The sequence below is a fragment of the Pseudoliparis swirei genome, chromosome 12 (assembly GCF_029220125.1).
Source record: "Pseudoliparis swirei isolate HS2019 ecotype Mariana Trench chromosome 12, NWPU_hadal_v1, whole genome shotgun sequence".
Lineage (NCBI taxonomy): Eukaryota > Metazoa > Chordata > Actinopteri > Perciformes > Liparidae > Pseudoliparis > Pseudoliparis swirei.
In genome coordinates, this window is record NC_079399.1 from 14,245,538 (window position 1) to 14,255,005 (window position 9,468).

The following is a 9,468-nucleotide window of genomic DNA, read 5'->3' on the forward strand; positions in this document are numbered from 1 at the left end:
ATCATATAAGCTAACGCCAATGGAGAGAAACATACACGGTATGTTTACGGGTTTTATGGCCCACAACATGGACCATAGTGTCTGTTATAGAAACTTTGGACGAACCCTTATTTTAGAGGGGAAAACTCTCCACTGGTCTATCCATAGCATAGTTTATCAGCGAGGGTCAAGCAGGGATTTGGGCCAGAGGCTCGGGGAATGCACTTAACCAAGGTGGCTGCTGTACCTCTGTTCGTGGGCTCAGGGTGTGGGTCAAGATGGCCGCTATCCACCCGTCCAGCAGTCTGGACGTTCAGCCGCCACTCGCCTCCTCCAGGAGACGCTCCTATATCCTCCCATGGGCGCTTGGATTTCAAAATAGGGCCATGTGTCGAAAGGGCGCGCGATAGAGCAGCACAGACAACTGTTGTTGGGTGAAGGTGTGTGAGGAGTGGACGGGCGACCCGAGGTGAGGACAGTAAGACGTGAAGGGGGCGGGGCTGGGTTCACATTGTTGCACACTTAAAAAATACGTGGATTTTATAATCAGTTTTATCAGCTTTATTGGCCATGTGTGTGTGCACATACATGGAATTTGATTCGTACAAATAGCAGGATAAATATATTTAATATTTTTATATTTAATTTAATTTGTCATTAGTATTGTGTATGCATATATGTTGTATATATACATATATATTTTATTTTATATTTTACTTGTATACTTCTATATCTTTCATCCCTGTTTTTTATATTTTATATTTTATTTTTTATTCTTGTGTGTTTAGTTTATTGGTGCTGCTACTGTTACGACAAATTTCCACTTGGGGATTAATAAAGTATATATCATCATCATCATCATCATCATGAATATAAAAAACAGGATAACAGCATGTATGTACAATAAAAAACAACAACAGTGACAATGAATGGGAATGTTAGTGCAGAAGAAAGGAATGCAACTTTTTTCGAAGGATTAAAACATATACAGGGTTGGAGACTCAGACTCTCATAAAGTTGTACAAATTAATATGTTTACACCATATACATGTGTAGTTTGTTTGGCTTCTTTCATTTTAGGGTTTTATGGCCTCAACTTTAGTGTTTTGATTTTGGTTTAATATTAGACTCCATCATATGACCCAAGGCACGACTTCAAATGAATGCTAATGTTTCCCTGTGTATGCTTGAAATGGTTTAACGATTGTCTCCATATTTAACTTTATAAAATGACAAGATGTGAATGTTGTGTTCAAAGCTTGTTGCACTGCCCCCTAATAAAAACCGATCAATGCAATGCAAAAAAAAACTTGACTTAGACTTAAGTTATATACGCAGTGACCTCACAGAGAGCCGATCACAGCTGCTTGGTCGAGAGATGCGGACACAGGTCACCTGTCAATCACAGGGGTGACATGTAGAGACAAACCACCATTCACATTCCCACCTACGGGCAATATTGGACTCAACATTGACCCTCACCTGCATGTCTTTGGACAGGCCTGCAGCTGGCCAGGGAGTTCAAATCCAGAACCATCTCGCTGTGACGCCAACTGCTAAATGCATTTGAATCACTTGAAATCAGCTGTGTGAAAACAATATTATTGCTTGGTCAATATCAAGTTATATAATGGTCAGCATGCAGAAACCAGAAAGACTTTCAATTGGCTTGTGAAGACTTTTTTTAAATAGCCCTGTAGATATTTTCTGCAATTGTAGCTGCATATTAACTTCATTAATATGGTTTATTAGCAATGACCATATCACAAACCGGCCTAAGAGAGCTGCATCATATAACGTATATAGAGATAAACAGCCCAGGCAGGACTAGTCAGCTTCATTAGTATACTACTACTACCTGGAATAAGAAAAGACTCTTCCTCCTCCTCTCCGAGATCCAATTCCAAAGCCATTGTAGTGGAAACCCTCCTTTGCAAGGCCCTTGTATTTTTAGGAAACGCTATTATTGTTCTGTTCTCTTGTATTTCGTGCCCCAGGATGCATTTCCCCCGAACAAGGTCAGAATTCCTGTTTTGTCATCATTATTCTACCAGAGAATAGTGAACTCGGCTTACAATGCTTTCTGCTCTCGGTACTTGTTTGTCTTCCATGGATACAAGTAGAGCTGAGATGGAATTCGGCCCGAGCTAAGTGAAGCTATTGTGGCAGAGAATAGTTTGGAATCAATTTAACTCAGCTGGAAGTTAGCCTGAAGTCATTTGGCTATTGATCGACCAGTGGACAAAAATAAATTCCTTAAAAGGGAATTTCTCTTCAAGTCTCTGAAGGCCCAATGATGCATTGTAATTGATAATATAAGTAATGATCACCCAGATGCTTGTAGGTTTTAGATATATCAGTTTATATGGAAGATAACGGACAACATTCCTGAGAAAAAACACATTGGCAAACACAACATAATACATCATAAAACGCTGTTACGACTTCAGTATTTTATAATGTAACTTTAATCAACCCACAGCCATCAGTGTGCTACTTAATGGGCTGCATGTTCTCATTTATAGTGAGTTTCTTCAGATGTATTCAAAGTCTGCTGCCCTCTGACACACCTGCACATTCAGGTATGCAAAGGTATTTCATGGCTTGCAGTAAATACACGGTCATGTTTTTAGACACTTATACGTTTTAAATAGGTATATTTTAAAGTGTCAAACAGGCTTTAAACCATGGGAGCATTCGCTCTCCACGTAGAACAGCGCAGATATCAAGGGAATATTTTAATTAATACGTATTTGTATTTTCCCTTCTAATGAGATGCAATATGTGGTCTCAAAAGTTTAGAAGCCACCTCTGGACTGGAGGGGTTGTGAGGCTGTTGGGACCATTGAAGCTTGATACTAAGGGACAGCTGCTGTGTCCCCCTGCTGGGAGGGAGCCCATTTTAACAAGGCAGGCCTATTGTCTTTTCCCAAGAATGACCAGAGAATGTGGCAACTCCCTGGGTCACACAGTGTTTACTAGTGAGTGTGTGTGTGTGTGTGTGTGTGTGTTGGTCATTGGGGTGAGTGGTGGGACAAGGCTGTGTCGCTTTCATTCGCATCACTATGGGATCACATGCCATCAGAGCTAATTACCTGCCTGGAAGAACCAATTAAGACACCCTCTAATCCCCCCCCCCCCCCCAAAAAAAAGATGAACAGGAAAGAGGCCCGAAGAATGACATTTGAAGTCGTCTGTGTGGAGACACGACTCCGTATGTCTCCGTTTCAGGAAGCCAATGCACGGACAAACAAACACAAACATTTAATCCAATTTAGGGTTCATAACAATCGAGAAAGTCTCGGTGCTTCAGATATTCTAAAGATGTCCACATACAACGTTCTGTCCCAGTAGTGAAACATATAGATTAGATTAGATTAGATTAGATATTCCGGTCCCACAGTGGGGAGATAGTAGGATCACAGCAACGGGTGCACATTAGAGCAGTAGTAAAAGATAAAAATAAAATACAATATTAAATACACAGAGGAATACAAAATATATATACAAGGTAGTGAATAAAGTGAATTGTCAGCGGGATAAAGTGTTGAGTAAGTATATAGTAAGGCAGAGACATAAAATACTATTGAACGTAGTGAAAGCGTGCTCTGTCTTTGTGGAGGTTTCATACTTGTTTCCTCTAAAAAGGTGAATATATAAAACCTTTTTCTGATAAATTAAACCTAAAAGTGGGGGATATACTCCTAATTTTTTATATCAAGCAATTTATCAGCCTGTGATTTTCCGGCTGACACGATGTTCTCTCACGATAGATGACTGAAGGTCTGTTGGACGTCATATGATTAAGAACGGCAATGTTAAAAAAAACGAAATCACCAGCGACAGCGTCACATTATGAACCTGGAATATGTTCGATGTTATGAAGTGGTGGATTTAAATAACCAGTACAGGCCTCCAGTGACTCCGGTTTACAATGGGACCTGAACGTTTCATTTTCTCTGAACTCGTAGTGAAAGTATTACGGGCTGTGAAACACTTAAATAATACGTCCATTGTGTGTTGCTTCTCCTCGGGTGCTGCTGTGAAAACCCAACACTTTGTCCAACTGGAGCGGCCAGTATCTTTCTGCTCTGACTGTCTGAGTGAAGCTGTCACAGCTGGACTGCAGCAGCCCTGTGAGACCCTTATAAGACATGGAGTTGTTCCGCGAACAAACATGGCCACCGAGGCCAGAGGAAGGGAGGGACAATGGAAATGACTCCAGTGTGGAGGTGTTGGCAGGCTGTCGTTACAGTTTTAGAAATGGTCGTTGGCATACTTGAACTCTGACCTTCTTTAAAAATCCACATGAATTGAACCATGATAACGAGGTACTGCACATCCACACGCAACATCTGCCGCTAATCAACCCAAGTGAAAACCAGATCATATTCTTGGTTCCTTTTGTTTCTCTGTCGTGGGAGGCTGTCGCATCTCATTCTGCCAATTGGTCACTTTTCTTTTTATAAAATAGTTTCTATTGGAGATAGAAATTGAGGTATAGCCAAGCATTGCAGACACAGTGAAGCCAAACAACACTGATCCCAGAATGTCGCTGTGGGTGACCCGCAGTTATATTTATAAATGGAAGTATGATGTCAAAACCATTATTTATGTCTCTAAATATGAAATCCTTATCCAAGCAGGACTTGGAGCTGAACGTTGCTGTTGTTTCTAATCTCATTTCTTTAGATTAAAATGAAAAATAGTCCTTCCTAGTGCATGCACCATTTCCCTTTATTTTCTTTATTGCACGAAGCAGCAGTTTGTCTGGCAGGTGGTTTTGTTTCGACTTAAATACAAAGGAAACCTTTAGGCTCTTTTCCATCTTCCAAACCCAATTCTCCCACGTCGACGCTCCTGCTCCCCGGTGAAATACTGCTCCTGGATGTGTGGATAAACAGATTGGGAGCAGGTAGCTTGAGGCCAAATGTTCCACTTTACAGAATTATACATTTATTTTCATCTAAATCCAAATAAACTGTAACATTTGTCACTCAGAAACGTGTTTCACTGCCCCTCTCATATGTGGTGATGCATTTAATGTCCAGTGGAAAAGATCTTTACATTCTGAAATATATGGTTAATTCCATCAACTTTTTTTTATTTCTTGCTTCATGCCATTTAGTTGTCATAAAGGTTTCTCCTTTAGTGTTTGTATTGTGCATCCCCCTTACAATCAGCCCGCTTATCTTATTCAGACACATTTTCCAACTAATTGTGTAACGCCATGCGATTGGGACCGGGTCACATGTTTCACTTTTATGAAAAAAGACAATGAATTATGACATGTTGTTATGCACAGCAGCAGCGGAGCTCTAATGGCAGCATGGTAATAGATTCCTTTGACATTATGTTCATATTCCCACTGACGGATCTTTGACTTTTCCTCTAGTGCCACCATGAGGTTGACATTTGTGGTTTTGAGTATTGCCCCAAAATGTGTTGTTGTCATAACTGACCGACCAATGGAAACTCTTTTCATTGAGCGGTATCATGAGGTCAAACAATGTAATATTTGATTTGACTCTTACATTCTCATCAGTCCTGTGCACTTTGTGTCTCGTGCTATATGTTAGCATCATAATGTGATCAAACTTAACCATGTGTCCTCAATGTGTTGTGCCTTTTATATATTATGCCCTGAATCCCTTTGAATCGACTTAAATGCAGTAAAAAAAACAATTATACCTATTTGTATTGGGCTCCGATCTAATGGATGATTCAGTTTCACATTGTAAATAAAGACAAATCCTTCAGCGGATCGATGGAAACGAATTTGAGTTGACCCCCAGGATGAGGTCAGGAGACCCAAATGCTACTTCAGCCAAACTTAACCCCCGCCGGGGCAGCCTGTGTGTCCTCGATCTGGTTTGACAGCAGCCGTTGTTCCTGGGGGAGGGACGGAGGAACCCGTGTCCCCTGACGGCTCACTGGAGGGTGACGGTTTGGAAAGTCCTCTTTGACCTTTGACGTCGGGGCTTGAGGAATGGACAGTCCACACCCCCCACACCATCTCCGAGGCTTGTATCTGGCTGCTTGACCTTTTCAAATGACCTCAGGACACTGTCCATGTCAGTCACGTTTCTGCTGTTGCTGAAGAGCTTTGAGCAGGAGCCAGGTCTGCAGCGAAACACTTCCATGTTTATGTTGGCTCAGTGGAAGACAGAGAGCCTCCACAGATGAGCTTTCTTTGTTTGAAGGTGCATCTGCTCTCTGGTCATCACAAGGCGTCCATTAGCCTTAAAATAATTCTGAGACGGTTAAAAACACACACAAATCTAAAATGCACCTAAATTCAGGTCAGATTCGATGTTGCAAAGTTGTTTACATTTCATAGATTAAAAGCAGCACAATGTTGTGCTCCACGAGAGTATCGGTCATTTGCAGCTCATTCTCATCTCAGATTTACAAACTTCAAACATACATATCTTACATCCACTCTGTGATTAATCAGTGGTTTTCAACCTCAAGGTCAAGACCTCAAAAAGGTATCAAGATAAATATCAGGGGTCACAAGATGGTTCATACAATTAGGAAAGAGGATCTGTATTTTTGCGACTAGAATTGGTTTAAATGATTTTCAAGCTACCTCAGGCATCTAAAAGAAATCATAGAATCAAACAATCTGAGCAGGAAAGAAACACCGGTTCATACCGCTCACAAACATCCACACTCAGGACATTTTCTGTGACGAGGGGGCGGAAGTAGAGATTGCTTTAAGAGGTCACAAACCAGAGTGGGTGTTGAATACGGTTCATATCTCACAGACACATGGCGCCCTCTAAAGCTCAACCACAGTACAGCGTTTAACGCTGGAGGTGTTTTCAATTTAATTTAAGGGGATAATGTCAACTTGGTTATTGTGGTGAAGTAGAAAAGAGGAGCACACTGAGAGCCTATTTAAGAGTATTCAAAAAAACATGTAGGTGTCGAGAATAAGGCCAGATGTCGATGTCGATCAAATCCGTGGCGGTAAAACAAGCCTTAAAGCCCATAGTCTCAACAATGACTAAATATATTGCAAGATATAGATTTCACATTCTGCAAAGGGATTATTATTATTGATGATAAATTACTGGCCTACATGTTGTAGAGAAGCAGATTAAGCAGAGACTTTAAGTATATCATCTTATATTATCTGATGATGCATCTTGTGAAAACAAACAAACACAGTTAAGCGTCAATAGCAGTGCAAACTAAATATTCAAACATTTTTTTAATGCGCGTATATTTATTAAAGTTATTAATGACAAAAGCACAAACATCTTAACTAACAAGGAACTGTCGTAACAGTATGATGAAAAATAAAGATGAAATATATTTTCATATGTTCAGTACTGTACAAAGCTACAGCAAAAAGTGACATTTATAATCAAAACAAAGTGAACTGGGTTCATGTTCACCAGCGGTCTGCACACCTGACCAGGAATCTGTGAATGTGTCACAATCAATAAACAATTAAATAAATTCAACCACATTTTCTAGATACATGCCTGCAAACTCACAAGGAGTGAAAAAGGTGACAGGGGGGGGGGGGGGGGAAGTGTGCTGGTGACTTTTTTTTGTCGCCACATGTTGTATGAACTACGGTCATTTGATTGTTCTGACCACAAATCTACATAAAAATAAACATTTTAAGAGAACAATAGGTCCACCATTCTCACTAAGTCAGTGATCGGGCCCTATAATAATAGTAATAAATATAAATTGTCATTATATATAATTTGGTCATTCATGAACCAACTTTTTGGCCTGAACAAGTCTTCAAGTCTTGTGTGCTCTGCTGAGCCTCGAGTCTGTTCCTCGAGTCTGTTCCTCGAGTCTGTTCCTCGAGTCTGTTCTGCCTCTACCTGGTTGTCACGATCTTTGATACAATACCTGCCATATCATGATACTACCACGATACCAGAATTCAATACCATAAATACGATACTGGTATATTTATCTATGATAGTAATAAATAAAACTTCTATTTGGTTCCTTTTTTACCAACTTTTTCAACACTTGATAGCCATGATAGCATTGATTATACACGGCTCTGTGGCTTTTTGTCAGTATCTGATTAGATGATACAAAGTTCCTTCAGTGTGAGCAATTATAGAGTTACATAACTTTACAGATGTGTGTTTAAGGTGAAACCCCCTTGGCTTTGAAACACACACACACACACACACACACACACACACACACACACACACACACACACACACACACACACACACACACACACACACACACACACACACACACACACACATATATACTTATATGCTTATCCTCCTGAGACACAGCCCAATCATTTGTGTGTATATATATATATATTAGGGCTGTCAGCGTTAACGCGTTTATCTATGCGATTAATTTGGCCGCGTTAACGCACTAAAATATTGTAACGAAATTTTTTTTTAAAACCGCGGCAGTACGGTTTGACACTGTTTCCGTTTTTAAAACAATTATTTCTCCGCGAAAATAAGGAGCATAAATCAGTTTAACTCGTGGATGAATCAGTCGGATTTCCTCCTGCTCCTCCTTCCTCCCGTCTCCCCCTCTGATACACAGAGGAACGGAGGGGCGACGTGTCGGGTGACGCGGCGCGGAAAGAACTCGACACACGAAACCTTCAACGTGATTTGTCAATCCGTTTGTCTGTCAACATTTCGGGAAAAAAACAACCAATGAACACTCAGTAAATCACAAAGGACCTCCCACCTCACAGGTGAGGCTCATTAGCAGCCTGTCAGTCAGAGAACCAGAGAACACGGCGCGAGGACAACTGAGCCTCATTGAATAGAGCTGAGATTGTTCTGGAATGTTTGATGTATAACACGTGGGGATGTGTCACATGCAAAAGACTTTAAACGGTGAATTTAATTTATTTTGTAAAATGTATAAAATGCCCCCAGCCTCCAGAGGGTTAACGTGACATATGTGAATGTCAGTCAGTTACCAAGGCCACTGGTTCTGCTGTTCAGTGTTAAAGATGACAGGACCAATGGGGTCTCAATATATATATATTTTTTACTAATCTGATGTTTCACTGAAGAAACAATTTATCATCCACGATATTAAATACCTCACTGGCACTTTATAGGTAGGAGCCTCATTGAAAACACAGCTCTGTGTGAAGTTTGGTCTTTAAAAAGAAGGAACAAACTTTTAAGCACGATTAATCGCGATTAATTAATCGCAATTTCAAAATGTGCGATTAATTAGTTAATTTTTTTTAATCGATTGACAGCCCTAATATATATACATACACACACACACACATATGTACATATATACTTATATGCTTATCCTCCTGAGACACAGCCCATTCATTTGTGTGTATATATATATATATATATACATACATATATAATCTGAGTTAAGGCTGCTTTTGTCACGCAGCCATTGAGACACGGTGCGTGTGTTAAATGATAGGCTCTCCGACCCCACCCCAGGAGGAGAATCACACAAGGTGACTCCCACCAAACCGCCCTCTGA